The 21747-nt window shown below is 36.9% G+C and overlaps 1 long non-coding RNA gene across 2 annotated transcripts in view; it reads right to left on the reverse strand.

The window, feature by feature from the left end:
- LOC140463049 (uncharacterized) overlaps nt 1-21747 on the reverse strand; it is a 627354-nt gene that overhangs the window by 248774 nt on the left and 356833 nt on the right. The window contains exon 4 of one of the 2 annotated variants that reach the window (XR_011954585.1): nt 13624-13710. The exons of the other annotated variant lie outside the window; for it this stretch is intronic. This is a non-coding gene — a long non-coding RNA (uncharacterized lncRNA). The remainder of the gene's footprint in view (nt 1-13623; nt 13711-21747) is intronic. 2 annotated transcript variants of the gene reach the window in all.

Here is a 21747-nt window from a genome sequence, read left to right on the forward strand (position 1 = left end):
GTTGGCCTAGCCAAAGATGCTGTCAGCCTGTGATTGAATAAAAAAAAAGGATACTTTGTGCTCAGTGACACACACCCAACACATGGACTGGACTAGGCTTGTGTTTTTGGGCTCTGTTCACTGTCATTGCATTCTGTCCTTTGACCTTCCCTGGATGCTGACATTATTCCAGCCATCTGTTACCTTGCTTGCCCTTTTATGTTTCGCCTCTCAGCCCGAGAAGCCAGCCTCACATTACCACTATCTTGCTTTGCTGTTTAGTGCAGACACAAAGCCAGGAAGTTTCTCATAGCTGTCATTGTCCAAGGGTTCCTAGCACAGTAAGTCAACAGCAGCCTCCAATACTAGCCCAAACCCTGATTGGGGTGAACAAAATTAGGATCCATAAAAGATGAAGAGTCAAATTACAGGCAGCACACTATTCATGTTATCACTGACCTATTGTAGGTTGTTCACTTCACACTAGCTGCCAATTCTGCTATATATGGAAAGAGAGGGAGGCAGGCAATTTATGTGACGAGTTTGGTAAAATAAGATGAGAGAACCCGCTAGGCCTTGCAACAAGAAACTCTTCAAAAAACATGATACAATTCAAACTTAGACAAAAAAAATCATAAATTTCTGCCCTTATTAACTACCTGCCCAACATCAATAGCATCCCTCATATCTGATTGTAGACCCAGCATCAATCCCAAACCAACTTGAAAGTCAATGGATAACCATTGAAAGACCAGCATTACTTAAGCACACACCATTTTGAAAGATAGCTGTGAACCCGGCCAAATGTTGAGATTGGTCTTGCTGGACTTCTTGATTTATTTTGCCACACATTGGTCAGATGCCTGGAAGATTCTGCCCTGTCATGCTAAGCATTCAAACAAAATCTGAATGTACTGCAAACACAGTTCACTCTTTGATTTCCTGATCACTGACAGACATAGGAAGTTAGTCATGGGCCAGAACTGGGCAAACGTTTGACTAGAGTTCAGAATAATTAACACCCATTTAACTCTAGTATATAAGTAAATAATAAAACACACACATTCATTTTATGGGTTAATGCAAAAAATATCAACAAAAATAATTTTTAATTATCTGTGAATTATTGGAGCAACTATATGAGAGCAGAGGTGTAACCCTGTGTGTGCAAAAACATTGAAAATGTAATCAGAAGCTGCATTCCAGTAGGATCATTGTATTCAATTAATTTATTTTTAAAATTGAATATATTTAGTTCATGTATCAGTTATCCTAAATCAGTACGCTGTCTGGCATTTGACAATTTGTTCAAAATCTATTGTCAAATAAGGGGAAAAGGACATGGCTTTATTTTACACAATGTCACAATAGTGGAAATCAAACACACCCTCCCCAGTACAGATTTTATACCCCTGGTGGCATTTAATGCTGAACAGAAGAGATTAAGTAGGGAACAGAAACTTCGTAAATACATCCTTCTATGTTTGTGCGCTTCTTTAAAAATAAAACATGAAGTATGTTACAAATCTATCCTCTAATTTCATGCAAATCTCTCAGCATCAACCTTAATTACTGGTAACGAGCTTCAATGTATGGGATATGGTGACTTATAAAAGGACCAACAGCAATGAATGTGCATAATTTCCATTTAAATTAGAGATTAAGTCATTTTATTTTTCTGTCTCTAAAGGTTGAGCCTTTGGTATTCGCTTCCTGAGAAAGATGGTGGAAGTAGGGTTGTTGAATATTTTTAAGATTGATATGGATAAATTCTTGTTACACAAGAGGTTGAAAGGTTATCAATGACAGGTGGGAATGTACATTTGAGGTTATAGTCAGATCAGCCATGATCTTGGTGGTAAAAACAATGACTGCAGATGCTGGAAACCAGATTCTGGATTAGTGGTGCTGGAAGAGCACAGCAGTTCAAGCAGCATCCAAGTAGCTTCGAAATCGACGTTTCGGGCAAAAGCCCTTCATCAGGAATCATGATGAAGGGCTTTTGCCCGAAACGTCGATTTCGAAGCTACTTGGCTGCTGCCTGAACTGCTGTGCTCTTCCAGCACCACTAATCCAGAATCAGCCATGATCTTGTTTAACATAGGCCAGGCTCAACGGGCTGAGTGGCCTACTCCTGCTCTTGATCTGTATGTTAGTGTGTACAATTATGGTTAAGCTACAAAATATTTGGATAAACATTATATCCCATACTGGTTTGAAAACTTTTGCTGTAGCTGTAAGTAATTTAAAATTTAGTATTGCAGAGAGATAGTAATTTTGCTGCACCATTGTATAATCTATTTAATGCCCTGACAGAAATTTGTATCTTTCCTCAGATAATTATTTGTGAATTTATCAGATCTACCTATGAGTGTGATTTTAAAGGTTTTTTTTACATTGGCAATGAAGACAGCAGGGAATAGAACACTTAAATCTGGCTTGAAATGAAACAATTTTAGGACCATTCCCAGAGGTTACCTGTATATGAAAAAAGTTATATATAGCTTATTGCAAAATTTTGTTGCTCACATATATTAAAATCCTTTAGAATAGGCTATAGTTGTATTAAAAACACAGACAAGTGATCTAATTTTAAGAAAATGAAATGAAAAATATATTCTAAGTAAGAAAAGCAGTGAAACCTAATTTGTGCTGCTGATAATTATAGGCACTTTTTAAAATCTTTTAGTTCAAATTATATTTGACTTTTGAAGATACTTTTAAAAGCAAAAATGATAACATTTGCATCAAGTGCAGGAATATTTTATTTTATGCTTTAATATTTAAATTATGCAAATAAATAAGGAAAATGTAATGAAATTGTAACCACATATAATAAATTAATTTTCTTCCTGTGTTAATGCATCTGATTAATAATTAAAATGCATTAAACTCAAGTGGGCAGTGAATTTCTTTCCAAATGATGTGATAGTTGTGACCAAAACTATAAATTTGCAGTGCTTAACTATGAGGTAGAATTGGAAATGAAACATGGTCCCTTAATCAAAAGCTAAGAAAATTCTTATATTGTTTTACTTCATAATGCATAAGAAATGATGATGAATAATTTTAGAAGAGATTTTCTTGAAATTACATTTTAACACCACTTCCGTGAATATCATGCAGACCAGGTAGCTAGAAGTGGAACAAGAATGTAAAATAATAATCCAAAACAATTATTAGTTGCATCAAAATCAACCACCTCGGATGAACAGTAATGTAATAGAGGAATGCTGGGTAAAAGACAAAATCAATTATATAATACTTATTGGTAATTTATTCAGTCATTTACAATAAAAATAGCTTTTGCTTTTTATGAAGAATGAATTAATTAAAATTTATGTTTGAATAGTGCCAGATAGTATTTAGGAAAATTTATGGTGCTTCTTAAGTAAGGCACACAATTAACATGGGTAGAAAACCAAGCCAATAAATAAAATATTTAACATTTTATTGTTCCAAATGAATATGGCAAAATAAATCAGACTTGTTACGTATTGCTTGCATTGTAAAATTATTAAATTAGCACAGACCAGATACACTGTGACATTTTATGGAAAAAGAATGGTGCTAAAAATAAAGGCCAGTTAGCATTATCTAATTAAATAGCAACAAAGGTCTCTTCTTTGGTTGAAAATTTAATTTTTTTTCCCTTACGCAAAAAAAGTGTTTACTGTAACCCTTTCAAACTACAATGCATGCTAATACCACTTCCATTGTAGCCTTAAAATTACATCTCATGTAAAAGGTACATTCCTAGCATTGTTTTCCTGTTTGATCTTATACCAAGAGCATGACATCTCCACATCATACAGTTGTAATTCAGCAGCTCACATCATGTTTTCCCAATACCGTATAAAATCTTACTAGAAAGAACTTGCAATGTTATGCAGTAATACATCTTTGGAGATTTATTAGCTGATGTGATACTTATTGAATAATAATAATCATCAATTCCTCTAATGTAGTGTCTTTTGAGAAAAAAACACTTGTCACTTAAAGTCTTGGTAGTAGTTTAATTTAAAAACAATTGCTGGTACTTGCGATAACATTTGAAACTTATGTCTGACTCACATTGTGGCATGTACGTAATAAATAAAGAGCATTGTCTCTGTAGATTTGGACAGGATGTACTTATTCATTGTCAAGAACTGTATCTGTATGATATCACCTTTAACTTCAAGAATTCTCAACACATCTACCATAGTCTCATCAGCCACACCAAATAATTGTGTAATTTCTGCACTTGCCTTCCCTACCTAACATGGTATTAGTACTCCTTTTTCCTTCCTATGATATCTGCTCAGAAAAACTAATAATTAATGTTAGAGTTGGACAAAATGCAAAATAAATTACAGTAATTCAATAGAAATGGTAGACATGCCAGTATTTTGAATAAAAAAATAAATAAAGCATTAGTAAAGGATTTTTTCTCCTTTTGTAAAAAGGAAGCCTGCAATTTGGACATTACAGGGAACCTTAAAAGGAGAATTGTTTTTGTCACATTGTTCATTGACATTGCCTTTCTAAATTACTGCATCAGAATCCAATGGAATATTATTATTACAACTAATAGGTTACAGAAAACATATATGTTGCAGGCTGTAAAATATTCAAGATGCATTGAAATATTTTATTGAAGAATTCTTAGAACGATGCTAAACATTTATCTCTTTAATGATCAATTAATAGGCCAATATGGCTATTTAGATAAATTGACATTTCATCCTACTGTATCTAGGACTTTCTTTCAAAAATGTCTATGAAAATAACATAAAGCTTTATGCCTGCAACAAAATGATTGACCTAATTAAAAAAAAAGAAACTATTCAAGGTCATTTCCACCCAGTATATTACAATTATTCACAACTGTCTCTCTCAGATTCAAGTGATGGGATTTATGTGGCTGCGATCTTCTATTCCATGGTCTTGAAAGCTATCTTTTTGAGAAAAAAACATCAGTGGATGGTGTCCTAAATGAGTCAGTGACTGCGTTTGTAAAACTAGGTGCAGCACAACTGATAGAACAACTGAATAAATTGTTTCATAGCTGCTCTTTAGGACAAGTCTGGGTATAGAGGGAAATGGACTGTTTGTCTCTCAGGCAGATTTATCAACAGAGAATATATATCTGGGTCACTTTAACTGCCCTATTTCTCTTATCACATGATGAACTGAAAATGGTTGTTTTTATTGTGACCATTTGATTAATTTGAAATTCCTGTCTGGATTCTGTTCCCCCTTTGCACCCCTTCTTCCCCAGAATTATTCTCAGCACTGAATTCCCTTTTCTCCAGAATTAGCATCTAGATTGTGCATAAACTCCCTTCCTCTTGAAATCTGTGCTAAGTTTGTGTTCTGAACCTGTATCCATGTTTTCCCAAATTCTATACTGTTTCACATCTTGCCTCCTTTCCAAAGATCTAACAAGTTTCTGAAGTTCCATTCATCTTTCTTCTGGCACCTGAGAGAATCCCATTATAATATGCTGCAATTTAGTTTACAAGATTTGTATCAAAATTTCAATAATCTCTATTCATGACTGTCTCCCAAGTTATTCCAGACGAAGTGAAAGGATTATGGCACTATAGTTGTGATTACAACTGGATTGAAGGCACAAGCAGTTGATACATCCAGCTCAATGAGAAATATTTAACAAAGTGATGAAAGGCGAGAGAAAATGGATATTTACATTACAACTTCCACAATTTCAGTACAGCTCAAACAGCTTTACAGTCGATGAAATACTTTCAAAGTATTGTCTTGTGTAAGGGGATAATAGCATAGTGGTAATTTTGTTGGTCTAGTAACTCATAACTAGTAATCAATAATGTTGATAAATATTCTGGTGAAATTATGTTATGGCCCACCACAGCATACAAGTGAATATAGATTCAATGAATATATCTGGAAAAATGTGAATTAATAATGATCATGAAACAAAATCACAATTATAAAGCTGTCTGAAAAATGGTCAGTGTTTAAAAAGCATCAGCAGAACCATCAACTATTTTTCTTTCAAAAGTAATGAATTGTCAAAGCTTTTTTAAAAACAGAAATTAAACAGTTATTATTTGTTGCTGCAGCATGTAAGCTCACACTAGCCTTGCGTAAATTATGTCATATAATAGGTCAGTCAGACTAGATATTACCTATACCCACATGGGAAAATCAACACACCTTATTCATTATATGACAAAATTCCCAAGTTATTTTGGAAAAATAGTTCAGTTCACTTGTATATAACCAGTGACAGACATCTCTTCAGATGAGTGCTAATTGATTGTTTTACAGAACCTAACAGCTTGATCTCACTACTTTTAGAGGGTTCTTAAAAGACAAATTTCATGTGAATTGAAGTTGATGAAAGCCTGACCTTACCCAAGGAAAAAGAGACATCCACCTTCAGGAAGTCTCACTTTGAATATCTGAATGATAAGTCAGGGCCTGGATGTAGATTTGGTGCATTGATCCCAGTGCTCATGTTTACATTGAATACAACTCTGATTAAGTATCTAGCAGTTAAAGTAGCACATTTTCACCACTGCAGAACATGTCATTTAGATTGTATGTGAACAATAACTAAACAATTGGTATGAAGTGATATATTTAATTTCAACATTGAGGCTATGGTCATAGTGTATCATTACCAGAAGACTTGTAAAGTGTGACAGGATGGATGGACAAATAGAAATCAAAATATGTGACCATAGTATCAGAAAAGGATGTCAAATTTGTACCCATTCCTCCTGCAGCTAAAACTAATATTTGTCATGCTAGTTAAAAGTCACTGTTCATAGTCATTTGCTAGACATTAATGAAATCTAATTGTATTAAATTATAATCATATTGTGAACAATGTACATTTACTTACAGTCATATTAAAGTTAACCATTACCTGCTTGAAAATCTATCTGAATAAATACTCCAACTCTGCATGGGGCAAAGTCAGGATTAATGTCTGTGTATGTATTCATTGTTTTCTTGTGTAGTGTTCCACAGAATGACACACATTTTAAATAGATCTATCTTCAGCAAATGCTATATTGCTTTTTCTTCCTTATTTGGGACTTCTGAAAACAACCAAATCAACAGAATCTTCAGCAAAAATGATGTAAATGTTTAACACAGGCTTAAATGTATTGGACTTTTGGGTTCCCTAACATATTGGACTGGACATACCCAACTCTTACCTATTTTTAAAGGTGTTTCCTTAAGTTTCCATTTTCAGCATTGCTTCTTTTATAAAAATATCTTTAAAAACTCTAACAAATTTTGGAATTCAAAGGTGAAAGACATCTTTCATTAATTTGTTCTCATACAATGACAAAAAATGCAGAGATTTACTTGGTATTCGTGGTCAGATCATTTAGCAATAGTTCAATTTATGTTTGAACTAAAGTAGCAATATGTTAAGATTTTTTCAAATGGCTTTATATTTCCTTCAAGTGATTTAAGATCATTAATAGTAACTGTTTGTTAAATGTAGAATAATAAATAAGTGAATGTACATTAAATAAAGATACCTTTTTTATTTAACATGCAAAAAATAATTTCTAACTATAAGTATAAAATAATGGATTGGTGAGAATAATCAAAAGATTGTAGATTTGTCAAAAGCTACAGATAAGATTATAAATTGGTGGATTGAACTCAGGTGATTTATAACTATTGTCTGATTACAGATGATTAGATTTGAACCTCAAAAATCACTTCATGGTTTCGGTTACTTAATTTATAAATATATACCTTCTATATACCTTCAATTTTGTGTGCATTTCATTTTGTGTTCGGTCAGTTTTGATGCTGGCAGCAGCTGTCAGTTTTGCTGCTCACTGCCAATGCATCCACATCCTTTATGGTTGACATTTACAGAAGAGGATAAACTATCTTCGACATTATTACCACAGGTTTATTGAGAAATAATCTACAGTTGATAACTGAGAATTTTTCAGAATATATTATTCCGGTTTACCTTTAGTTTGTGTTAAAGTAACAGCATTTCTAACATCCCCTTAACTTCAGGGCTCCAGCACTTCCCCATCTGTCATGTTCTCTACTGTTTCATATTCCTGTAGCTAGGATAATCTGTCTGCCCTCACTCTCAGAGGGGAAAAAAATGATGCCGTACATTACAAAGGAATCACACAAGCTTAGAAATTATTGTAGTCATTATTAATAGACCAATACTTATCACAGTTGTATGACTTCCCTTTGTCTCCTCTTAATACATAAAAATAGTTGAAAATTTGACAAAAGAATGTGATATAAATACATTAAGACGCCAGTGACTTTAGTATTACAGTTATTAGCCAGTAAAAATAAATGATTTGTTTTGTTCTCTTTTAACATTTATTTTCTCTCCATCTTTAATTGTCCAGTACAGCATACTTTCCCCTAGGCAAGCAAGTGACATTCTCTCAGGCTTCTGTCAATGTCACTGTTGAGTCAGCTGCTAGGAGGTATATAAAAGTGGACCAGATTGAATCACAGTCTGCCTTTCCCCTCCCTGCCATATGTGATTGCACCTGGTCTCCATTTACCACCTCCCCCATTGTTTAGGTGAAGTAAAGAATTCACCATGTGGTGAACTGCCAAGTGTGAACTTTTTAACTCAATGTATCAGTGCTTTAATGTAGTACACCACCAAGCTGTCCAAATAAATATTGCAACTGTACAATTAAAGAAACAAAGAACCACAACAAAATAATTTTTGAAAGAAAGAATATTAACTGTTTGATATTAATATTCTTGCGTTGTGCCATGTTCAAATATTTCAAAGCAACTCACACAATGATTATGCTTTCTAGACAAACATGACTGTCATTGTGTTAAGGAAAGCCTGCTGGGCAGAATACTAGGATAAGTTCAACTTATCTTTGAATGGCACCACAAAACCTTTCACATTGATGAGAACCATTAGAACAGGTAAATGGAAACTCACATTAACAACCCATGTGAAAGAAGCCACTTTCAACACTGCGCTATCAGCCTTAATAGTTTTCAAAACAAACCCAAATGGTCATTTCAGCGTAGCCTGAATATCAAATGCCAAATCAAGCTTAAATAATATCACACACAATTTATTGTTCAAGCTTTTTATTAAAATATAATATGACATCACAAATGCCTAATGCATGGTTAAGGTGTATTAAAGTGTATACTTTGGTCTGAAAATTTAAGTCAACTATAGAAAATGAAATAAATGCAATGAAATCAAGATTGGATTCTATCACAGTACAAGGTTCGGGGCCATATTGAGTTAAGAAGTTGACACCTAGAAAGGCAAGATCACAAAACGGCAGGTGGGCTTACTTAGCTAAAGGACCAGAGATATGATGCTTGCAGTCCTTGCAGTAATGGTAGTTTATAAAGATGCTTTTATTTTGAGAGTTAGAGCGAAATTAGTTTTAAATCATTCAGTGAATCCTGGAAGATTGCAACACACATTTAGTTTAGTGAGCAAAAAACAAATTGCAATTGAAAGATAATTATCCTAAAGTTTGATTTGAGGACAGTCAATAAAAAAAGTAAAGCTGTTATTGAGATTGGTGGAGCTTAGGGAAGTTCTGTAGTTTCAATTTCTCTGGATATTTGTTGAGTTATCAATTGGACTTCATATGCTATGCTGCTCACTAAGAGATAGATGATATAAATATTAGATGTTACATTATGGTGTGATGCTGGTGTATCAACAACTGGAGGCTTGTGTTTGGGATAGAGTCTGACATCAAACCTCCCTTCTGTGCTAGTCTAAAGGATTGTTCAATAGTCTATGTTGAATGATGGACCATAAATAATTGGACAGAGTGGAACTCAGCATAGCTTAAACATTAACTCTTTCAGAACTATTATCTTAAGTAGCAACAGATAGATGGGCCTGTGCTGTAAGCAGAGTTAAAGGAACTATGCTATCATACTATCTTCCACTCATCAGTCACAGAAATACTTAACACTGCTGGGAGCTGCTTAAATTTTGCCACTGATACCATATTTGAATCCTACTTATGCACTAGGTCAGTTATTGCCAGCCACAAATGGCCCTTCACAGTAAAGGTAGTTGGAGGAAAACAAAAAATGAACAGCTTCTCAGGGCAAAGGGTGGCACAGGAGATGTTTCACTGAAAAGAGAAGCTGGTTTTCGTTGCTGCTTATATCATCACCTGTCTGATTAACTTTCATTGTAAGTACAGCTACAAAATAAAACAACACAAGTTCCCACTGTTAACACAATATCATATCAGAACAATATCTAAGGGATTCCTCATCTTCTCTAATACCCAGCCCTGGCTGAGCTGGACATACAGTCCCAAATGATAAGTGGGCATACTCTTAATTGACCTCTATGTAAATCCCCAAATGACTGACTATTAATCTCCTGACAGTTCCCTTGGATTTTGAGATACGGCCTTTTGGTTGAAGCACATGCAGTGTGTTTTCCTGTAGGCTGTTGGCACAGATGTAAGTATAACGTTTATGCAGCTTGGAACTACACAGCAATGTGTCCACACCCTTGAATGATCATTGCTGACAACTATGGAAAGCTTTGTGTCTATGCTAAGAAAAGACAAGACAGAAGTATTGTGAATCTTTAAGTTCAGCATGAAGCAACAATGCATAAAAGGACAAGGCAAAGCAGAGGTGCTGTGAGCATCCAAAAACACACAAAGTAAGTGAGCAATAAGAAAGGAAATGAAGAACTCTAAAATGCACATTCTCCAATGGGGGTGGGGGGGGGGGGTTGGTGGTGGTGGGAGGGGTGGGGGGGGTAGCGTGGTGGTATGCGGCCCTGCATGCAAGTGGCCTGGTAGTAGTATTACAATGCAAGGTGTTACTATGCACTAAAGTGCAGTTTTGAAATAGAGAATTGTGCTCAAATGAATCAGAGATGGTGTGGTGAGGCTGGTTGCTGTCCAATGACAACATCTGTGGATGAAGGATGCAAGTAATCGTTACCACGGAGAGTGTTGGATACTGTTGGCCAAAAAAGGAGTCCCAAATGAGTAAACAGTGAGCTAGACCCACTGCATACCCATTCTGACTTTCAGAGTATCAGTTGTCACCATCTATTTCTCTCCGCTACATGGAAGAATAATGCACTGCATACAAGTGAGGCGAGAATAGTAATAATGAGATGCTAATGCATGGATATGAACTTTCACCACTCACCAGCAGGATTCTCATCTCACTATTCAAAACTTGTGCACAAAATCACATTCTTACTTCTCAACATTATGAATCACTTTTTTTCTGATCTTGCCATATGTTCCCAAATGTCTTGCCATTGCTGACATTTTTCAGGGATTAGCAAAATTCAGCCCTAACATTCTTATTAATTGTGTGAAAGTTATAAAAAAATTACTCAATTAATAGTGTGGGCTTGGATACATTCTCTTATGTGCAATAAAGTTTGCTTTACTGAACAAGTATAGTTTTGTAACATAATTCCATAATTAAAATAGGTTTTCAGAATCCTTCTTAAATATTTACAGTTCCTAAGTAGATCGCAACAATAATTTGTCAGAGTTATTTAGAATGATTGTAAGGCAATTAGTTAAATGATAATTACTTTGTGCCAGACAGTCAAATGGAGAAATATATATGTTGTTTTCACCCTGCATAACCTGGCTAAGGGCACTGCTGCTCTGATTACAGTGATTAAACCATATGCAGTGATATTAATTTAATGGACTTTGGCAAATTTTGTTAAAGACAAGACTCTGTCTTGATATTAAAACAGTGTTCAAAGTCAGATGAGTGAATGCGGCCATGGTATAGCTTCCTCATTGTTTTTCCTCAAAATCTTCAACATCTAAACCTGTCAACAATACCATTCTCCTCCAATGTTTCTCCCTCCATTGTCCATCTCCATGGGACTCTAGTTCAGTCCCATGTTGGGTGGGCTGCAGTGAGATTGAGAAGCCTGAAAGAACCTACAGACAACCTCAATGACAGGTGAAAGGCCTTTGAGCAGAAAGTCTATTTCACAACACTACACCTCATGACAGCAGCTAGTGTAAAGGGGGAGTGAGAAAATTCATGGCCTGGTCATGTTTGAGAAGGTGAGACCTGATCATGGAGGACCAGTTGTAGATCTTGACAGAGCAGGTTGGCAAGGGGTGGAGATCTTGATAGAGCAGGCTTGGAATAAATGTGCCCAAAATTGTCCAAGGGAGCACACATATTGTGTAGGAGTAGATTTTACTGGGTAACTTAGTGAACTTAGTGTACAGGCTTTCCACCCCCAAATAGTAAATTATGTATTTAGTCCCTGTCTCTTCATAGTAGCTGCTAAGTTTCCTGAAACCTGGACCAGAGAGTAGGCGAAAGAGTTAGAAATACAATGGCTCTTTCAATGAGGTTAGGCAGTCTCATAACAATAGTTAGTAACCAATCCACTTCCCTGAAACTGACTGGTCACCCATCCCTCATCCTGCCTCTGGTGAAAACTGTAAATAGAGAGGCTATATTATTTTTGCTGATATTTTGCATTTTAACCTCTGACATAAACCAAAACCACCCATTCTGGGCAATTATCATTCAGTTCATACAGGCACTTTCGCATGTCCACTGACATCTAAATGTAAGTCCCACCAGTTCTTGTGACCAATATGCTGCCTCTGTGCTCTCAGGTCACTTTTCATTCCAGTTAAAATGTTGGGAACTTAATCAATGTCATCTTTAAGCACTCTCGACAAAGATGAGCCCTTGGTCTCCTATATTCACTTTTATAGAGATCACATATTTATATGTCCAAATCATTACTTTCTCGCATTAATCCATCCATTTCTGACCATCTTTGCTTTTCCTATTTCTTATCTTAGCTATTCAATTTTTTTTTGGCCTGTGTCCTATCCTGGATGCAATGTAAACATCAGTTATATGTTGATAGTTCAAAGTTGTTCACCTGCAGCTAGAATCTATTTGTAATTAATAATCATTGTCAATACAGAAACTTGGTCCATGGTTTCAGTCAACCTGGGATGCAAAGAATGCTGTAGAAATGTTTCTGCAGTGAGTTTGTTACGATATAGTGAGAAAACTCATAGTTCTCACAGCAAAAAATCCTCCAAAAACTGATGCAGCTTACACACAGCCAATATGTTGTAATACTCAGCCCAATGTTTCTCTTTGCATCCCTATGCCCTAATCGCAACTTACTTTCCATTTTATATTTTTATCATCAGCAAATTTTCAACCACATTTTCTGGCCCATCATCCAAGTCATTTGTATAGATTGTAAACAATTGAGCCCCCTACACCAATCCCTCTGACTGTACATTATATCTTACCAAGATGAAAAAAAACACTTAAACCCATTCTTTGCTTCCTGTTAGCTAATCAATCTTCCATCTATGCCAGACTGCTATGTCCCACACAGTGAACATTTATTTTCTGCAATAATCTTTAGTGTCACACTTTATCAAATGCATCCTAGAAATCTAAGTACAGGATATCCAACTTTAACTACAGTGCACTTAACTTTCTCAAAGGACTCCAATAAATTGGTTAAACATGATTACTCTTTCACCAAACCATGTTGACTCCATTTGATTACCTTGAACATTTCCAAGTATACTGCTATAACGTCTTTAACAATAGCTTTCAGTATTTTCCCTGTAACATGTGTTTAGGCTAACTGACCTGTAGTTTCCTGCTTTCTGTCTCCCCCACTCTTTGAATAAAGGAGTTCCATTTCTTATCTTCCAATCTCAAGGAATTTCCTCAAATCTGTGAAAATTAGAAAATTAAAACCAATGTGTTGACCATCTCACATGGTTAAGATCCCAGGATAAAGTCCATCAGATCTCAAGCACTTATCAGTCTTCAGTTCTGACAATTTGTCCAGTACCATTCTCAGTAATTTCCCTGAGTTTCTTCAACTCTAATTTGATGATTTGTTGTTGCTTCTGGGAAGTCATTTGTATCCTCTATGGTGAAGACTAGTGCAAAATGCCTGTTCAATTCATCTGCCATCTCTATTTTCCATCTTAATTCTCCAAACTAACTTTCTACAGGATCAAAGCTCACTGTACTAACTTTTTTTCTTTTTTATACAATTTCTTGGAACTCTTGAGATCTGTTTCTTTATTTATTAACACATTTCCAGTCAGGCTTGTCAGACAATCATACACAATGTGATTGTCAATATTATGTAAACTATGCCATATCTTTGAACCTGGCTGTCTCCTTTTCAATTTTTTATTTCAAGGAATTTTTCTTAAGATTCTCTCAAGACCTTGGAGTGCATTTCATAGTTCCTTGAAAGTGGAGTCCCAGGTAGGCAGAATAGTGAAGAAGGTGTTTGGTATGCTTGCCTTTATTGGTCAGTGCATTGAGTATAGGAGTTGGGGAGGTCATGTTGTGGTTGTACAGGACATTGGTTCAGCCATTATTGGAAAATTGTATCCAATTCTGGTCTTCCTGCTACAGGAAGGATGTTGTGAAACTTGAAAGGGTTCAGAAAAGATTTACAAGGATGTTGTAGATTTGGGGGATTTGAGCTAAAGAGAGAGGCTGAGTAGGCTGGACTATTTTCCCTGGAGTGTCGGAGGCAGAGGGGTGACCGTATAGAGGTTTATAAAATCATTATGGAGGGGCGTGGATAGGGTAAATAGACAAGGTTTTTTTTCTGGGGTGAGGAGTCCAAAACTAGAGGGCATAGGTTTAGGGTGAGAGAGGAAAGATTTAAAAGAGACTTAAGGGGCAACTTTTTCACACAGAGGTTGCTGCATGTATGGAATGAGCTGCCAGAGGAAGAGGTGGAGACTGCTACAATTACAACATTTAAAAGGCAGCTGGATAGGTATATGAATGGGAAGGGTTTAGAGGGAAGGGTTTAGAGGGATAAGGGCAAATGCTGGCAGGTGGGACTAGATTTATTTCAGATATCTGGTGGGCATGGATGAGTTGGATCCAAGGGGCTGTACATCTCTATGACTCTAAGAGCTACTGTTTGATTTTCAGGGTCTACTTTTTATTTTCACTTGCTCATTTATTAAATAATGTAGCTATGTACTGACAATAGCTTTTGTATTTATGTTACTCATTATCAGATTTGGTCACACAGAAGCAAAATTAGTAGGATTCATCAATATTTTCAATTCTCAACCCTCCATTAATTTACTAGTCACCAAAGTATTTAAATTGGTACAAGACAAAGGGCATTTGCTAGCAACAAAAGTTTTTCTTGCCAAATTTCGGACAGATATTTCTACACAAAGCCATCATCCTAAATATACATTCTGCAAACTCATAAAGACAGAACTAATACATTTCCATTGCATATGCACAAAGCAATCGCTCCTTAAATGCTCAGTTCCCGGCAGCAACTCCATCCCAAGGATCTGGTCCCAGCATCAATCCTCAAGGATTGATATTGACATGCCTGGACCCAGCTCCAGGCAGCAATCCTGAAGGCCTGGATCTGCTTATTCCCTGGAATTCCCAATTTAAATTCATACAGCACTTCATCTCAATCTCCTCATTTCACATCTTCCTTAAAACCCATCTCTTCAAGCAATATATCTTCTCAATTTTCTAATTTCACCTTCTCTAGCTGTGTATCTGGATCTGCCTGATAACTATTCTGTGATTCACTTCGGTATTTTTTCCATGGTTATATATACCATGGGCCTGTAATCAAGTTTCAGCACACATACAAAGCTAATGAAACCACTGGCTGCCCAGTATTCACACCATTCAATAGTTATACAATAGAAACCTGGTAGTTAATTTTCATTTTACAAGTCTAACTTGCTTGAATTTCATCTTCTGAATGAATTCAAACATTGTTATAAACCTTTAAGTGAAACCTACTATACTACCTAATGTCAACTAATGTGAGAAGTATTATTAAGATTGACAAACCTGCTTCTACTTAAACATGCTTGATTTTTATCTCTCTTAATGGCTTAGCTAAAAATATGCAATTTTTAAGAATCAGGTTGGTTATTTGACCTTTAAGATGTGATACATGAAGCCATAAGTTACTGACCACTGTGATTCAACAGCCAGTATTTATTTATAATTAAATCAAATACAGGCAGAAAATAATACTGTTTGGAGTATTGTTATACATTAATCACTGCATAAGGACAGATTTTATATTCAGAAAGAGGCTGAATATTGGAATTATGTTAATATTTGGTAACCTTGTTTTAACAAACAGACACTAAGTACTGAGCAATTGCAGCAGTGTGTGAAGAGGAGGTGGTAGTGTGATTCGATCTTGCTGATGGCAACCACCAAGAAGAGTCAATGCACATTCCCCTTTATGCTTCTAATTATTTGCTGTTAGTTACAATTTAAAGGTACGTTTTTCTAAGAACACCAAACAAGACTGCAGAGCTTCTGTAACTTAGATTCATCATAGTTGGATAGAAGAGGTCTAAGTGCAATATGTGTTCTCTGCTCTTCTTCAATAAACTACTAAAAATTATTGTAACTTCTGGTTTTAATATAATTTAATATAATACAATACTCCAAACAGTATTATTTTCTGCCTGTATTTGATTTAATTATAAATGTTCCAAAACATGTCAAAGTTTACCCAGTACCCTTAATGGGAAGAATCCAGACTGGTATCTTAAATCAAGTTTGATCGTGCATTGTACCTGGGTCTTTAAACTTGTTTTGCTCAGTGAGGTATTCCTTTACAGATGCCAACAAGATTCTGAAGTAGTAAGGCATGTATTTAAACCATCCTCAAAATGTAGACAATGAAAATTATTACACAATAGACTTTTGCCTGTGTTCACTCCTCCTAGAAATCCAACAGAAATTATATAATAATGAAATAAAGCAGAGCACTTTGGGTTTGGATTTCAACATTGAACTCAACAATTTCAGACCATAACCTTTGTGCTATTTTTGTTTCATTTTTCTCCAAGGGTTGCTTTTATTCTCATTTTCTTCTTGTGTTTGATTCCAGGTAGCAGCTGTTCATCACTCTGCCACCCACACTTCCAGACACATCTTTTGTTTATTCGATGCCCCATTACTACTGCCTTTGAATTTGTACTGCCAATGCCAATTATTGTGATTTAATCTCTCCTGTCTTCCAAACAGACCTCCTCACCTTTCACTTGCTTAAAACCTATTAACATTTCTTTCTTTACCTAACATTGGTTAAAGGTTATTGACATCAAATAGCAATGTTTTCTCTCTCTCTTAACAAATACTATCAAACTTGCTAAACATTTTTAGAATTTCTAAAATTTTTTATTTTGAGAGTTCCAGCTTCCACAGTATTTTGCTTTTGCTTAGATTTATATATACCTGACCCCATTATAGATAGTGCAGATGGACTAAGATGCTTTGGTATTTGACCAACCTCTCTCTTCACACAGATAACATGTTGCACCTGTTTTCAGAGTCAGTGGTATTTTAAGTATTCTTATATAGTGATGTAAATGGTGTATTCTTACTTTAAGAAGGAATATGCGAATGAGAAATTAGCTTGGAAGTAGAACTTGTGACCAGTAGCTACTGAACTATCTGGCTTGTAGCCTTTGTGTGACAGAAGTTGCAGCTCTGCTTCCTTGTAACAGTAATTACTGAACCTTTAGCATGAATCTGTCTGCTGAGACATCCAACAGTGTATCTTCAAATAAAGACAACCTCCATTTAGTCTGAAGACCATAGGAAGAGCCTCAGACAAGATGTGAAACAGTACAGAAGCTCTATGTGTACTGAAACCTCAGGAGGCATAATTCTTCCAGAAATGGTGCTAGCTGAACAGTGGGTACAAAAAGTCTATATTAGCCAGGTTAATCGAGACATCCTTGGGAGCCATTCTCATGTTAAGTAAGAGAAAAAACACACAATGGAAAAAAAGATGAATAATAGGCAAATGCAGAGCAGTGAGTTATTGAAGAAAAGTAATTGGATTGAAACAATAACTCTTGGTTTTTTTCTCTCCACAGATGCCACCAGATCTGTTGAGTTTCCCTAGCACTTCATGTTGTTTAGTTTCAGATCCCCAGTATCCACAGTATTGTGCTTTTCTTACACAAGTAAGGAAGTCTCTTACAGCACTTGGGTGAACCCACACCTGTTATATTGGTCAATTTGCAAAGACTGAGGCTCCTCTGTTTCTACTTCCTTGATCCCTATGCCTCACTCATAGTCACGCCCTCCTGTTTCTCACCATGGACCAAAGCAAGTAGCCCTACCCTATGGGGTGTGACCACGTTCTGCAGCAAATCATCTAGCTAAACTTCCTTCTCCCTGATGCGACAGCATCTGCAGCTCTGCCTCAAGCTAAATGCTCCTGAACCAAAATGGGTCCAGCCACAGGCATTTACAGTAGAAGTGTTTATTTTGGATCATACAGGTGTGCATGAGACACTCCCTCCCCTACCCCAATTCTGTGGCTGCTCTACATTATCATACTCTTCATATTATCCTTTCAATAAATTTCTACTTAGCCCAACTGAAATTCCCTAGTTACGTAAACAGTAAATACTCGGTAGCCAATCTAATAAGCATTACTACAAGTTTTAATGAAACCTAACAATTAATAACTTTACTTGAATTCTGGAAGTTAAGTCAGAAAAATGTTCACCAAGCAATTATGTTTTCATGTAATGTTCCAAATGGAATTTTCTCTGAAAGTGCTTGCTAAGCTCTGGAGCCATGGACTGCACTGGACTAGAGTGGTTACATCTGTAGGTGCTGCTGTCTGGTTCTGGTACTCCTCACTCCCGCTGTTTCCAACTCAGGGAGATCAAATAAGGTTGGCATGGATTGGTCTAATTATTCTGCCTATATGTAAAAATAAGGATTTAGGATGAGAAGAAAATAAAGCCGATAAGAAAAAGGGAAAATGGAAGACACAGAACATGAAAATAACAGGAAAACTGAGAGTCAAAACAAAAGATAGAAGGCACATTTACACAATCTTGAGTTCTCTGTCCGAGGACAGGTCATTGTTGATTATTCCTGAACCACAGTAAAGTGCCTTGATACGTTTTGCTACTTGTAAGACGCAGAGGTTCTCTGAGGGTCTATCTTGCCTGAAATGAAAATTATACCATATGCTACAGGCATTTATCTGATCCATACATCAGCCATCCAACCAAGTAAGCTGAATAGTCTCTTATATTTATTTAACAGCAGTGGAAAAAGATGTGAACCATTTAGAAAACATCAAGTTCAAGTTTTATGTATAAATGGTATTACTTTGATAACTTTTACCAGTATTTAGAATGTATCAGCCAAACAATTACTAAATTTTTTTTATTCACTTGTGGGATGTGGGCATCACTGCCTGGCTCACACTTTATTGCCTATCCCTACTTGCCCTTGAGAAGGTAGCAGTGAACTGCCTTCTTGAACTGCTGCAGTCCACATGAAGCAAGTTGACCCACATGCCATTAGAGAGGGAATTCCAGGATTTTGACTCAGCAACATTGAAGGAATAGCAATAGATTTCCAAGTCAGGATGGTGAGTGTCTTGGAGGGAAACTTGAAGGTGGTGGTGTTTTCATGTATGTGCCCTTATCCTTCTAGATGGGAATGGTTGTGGGTTTAGAAGGTGCTGTCTAAGGATCTTTGGTGGATTGCTGCTGTGCATCATGTAGATAGTACACATTACTACCACTGAGCACCAACAGTAGATGGAGTGGATGCTTGTGGATGTAGTGCCAATCAAGTGGGCTGCTTTATCCTGGATGGTGTCATACTTCTTGAGTATTGTTGGAGCTGCACTCACCCAAGCAAATGGGAGTATTCCATCACACTCCTGACTTGTGCCTTATAAATGGTGGATAGACTTTGGGGATCAGGAGGTGAGTTACTCACTACAGTATTCATAGCCTCTGATCTGCTGTTATAGCCACTGTGCTTATGTGGGAGTCCGGTTGAGTTTCTGGTCAATGGTAACCCCAAGTATGTTGATAGTGGGGGATTCAGTAAGCGTACCACTATTAAATGTCAAGGGGGAGTGACTTGATTTCTTATAGAAGATGGTCATTGCCTGGCATTTGTGTGGCACGAATGTTATTTGACATTGTCAGCCCAAGCTTGGTTATTGTCCAGACCTTGTTGCATTTGAACATGGACTGCTTTGGTATATGAGGAGTCATGAATGGTGCTGAACATTGTGCAATCGTCAGCGACCATCCCTACTTCTAACCTTATGATGGAGAGAATAGCACTCTCTTTGGCTTTCATTTAAAAGGGTTGGCATTTCCTGTCCCAATACATGGTCAACGTACTTTAGTTCAGCTTTAAAAATGATTAAGGAATTCAGTTCTGTGATTCCCACTCCTCTTTCTTGTTGGGGCAATTTCAGAGGATGTGTGAAAAGAACATAGAACATAGAACATAGAACAATACAGCACAGAACAGTCCCTTCGGCCCACGATGTTGTGCCGAACTTCTATCCTAGATTAAGCACCCATCCATGTACCTATCCAAATGCCGCTTAAAGGTCGCCAATGATTCTGACTCTACCACTCTCATGGGCAGCGCATTCCATGCCCCCACCACTCTCTGGATAAAGAACCCACCCCTGACATCTCCCCTATACCTTCCACCCTTCACCTTAAATTTATGTCCCCTTGTAACACTCTGTTGTACCCGGGGAAAAAGTTTCTGACTGTCTACTCTATCTATTCCTCTTATCATATTATAAACCTCTGTCAAGTCACCCCTCATCCTTCGCTGTTCCAACGAGAAAAGGCCGAGAACTCTCAACCTATCCTCGTACGACCTATTCTCCATTCCAGGCAACATCCTGGTAAATCTTCTCTGCACCCTCTCCAAAGCTTCCACATCTTTCCTAAAGTGAGGCGACCAGAACTGCACACAGTACTCCAAATGTGGCCTAACCAAAGTCCTGTACAGCTGCAACATCACTTCACGACTCTTGAATTCAATCCCTCTGCTAATGAACGATAATACACCATAGGCCTTCTTACAAACTCTATCCACCTGAGTGGCAACTTTCAAAGATCTATGTACATAGACCCCAAGATCCCTCTGTTCCTCCATCTGACTAAGAACCCTACCATTAACCCTGTATTCCGCATTCTTATTTGTTCTTCCAAAATGGACAACCTCACACTTGGCAGAGTTGAACTCCATCTGCCACTCCTCAGCCCAGCTCTGCATCATATCTAAGTCCCTTTGCAAACGACAAATGCCCTCCTCACTGTCTACAACTCCACCTATCTTCGTATCATCTGCAAATTTACTGACCCACCCTTCGACTCCCTCATCCAAGTCATTAATAAAAATTACAAACAGCAGAGGACCCAGAACTGATCCCTGTGGAACTCTACTTGTAACTGGGCTCCAGGCTGAATATTTACCATCTACCACCACTCTCTGACTTCGACCGGTTAGCCAGTTTTCTATCCAATTGGCCAAATTTCCCTCTATCCCATGCCTCCTGACTTTCCGAATAAGCCTACCATGGGAAACCTTATCAAATGCCTTACTAAAATCCATGTACACTACATCCACTGCTCTACCCTCATCCACATGCTTGGTCACCTCCTCGAAGAATTCAATAAAACTTGTAAGGCAAGACCTACCCTTCACAAATCCGTGCTAGCTGTCCCTAATCAAGCAGTGTCTTTCCAGATACTCATAAATCCTATCCCTCAGTACCCTTTCCATTACTTTGCCTACCACAGAAGTAAGACTAACTGGCCTGTAATTCCCGGGGTTATCCCTATTCCCATTTTTGAACAGGGGCACAACATTCGCTACTCTCCAGTCCCCTGGTACCACCCCCGTTGACAGTGAAGACGAGAA

This window comes from Chiloscyllium punctatum, chromosome 37, assembly GCF_047496795.1.
Source record: "Chiloscyllium punctatum isolate Juve2018m chromosome 37, sChiPun1.3, whole genome shotgun sequence".
Lineage (NCBI taxonomy): Eukaryota > Metazoa > Chordata > Chondrichthyes > Orectolobiformes > Hemiscylliidae > Chiloscyllium > Chiloscyllium punctatum.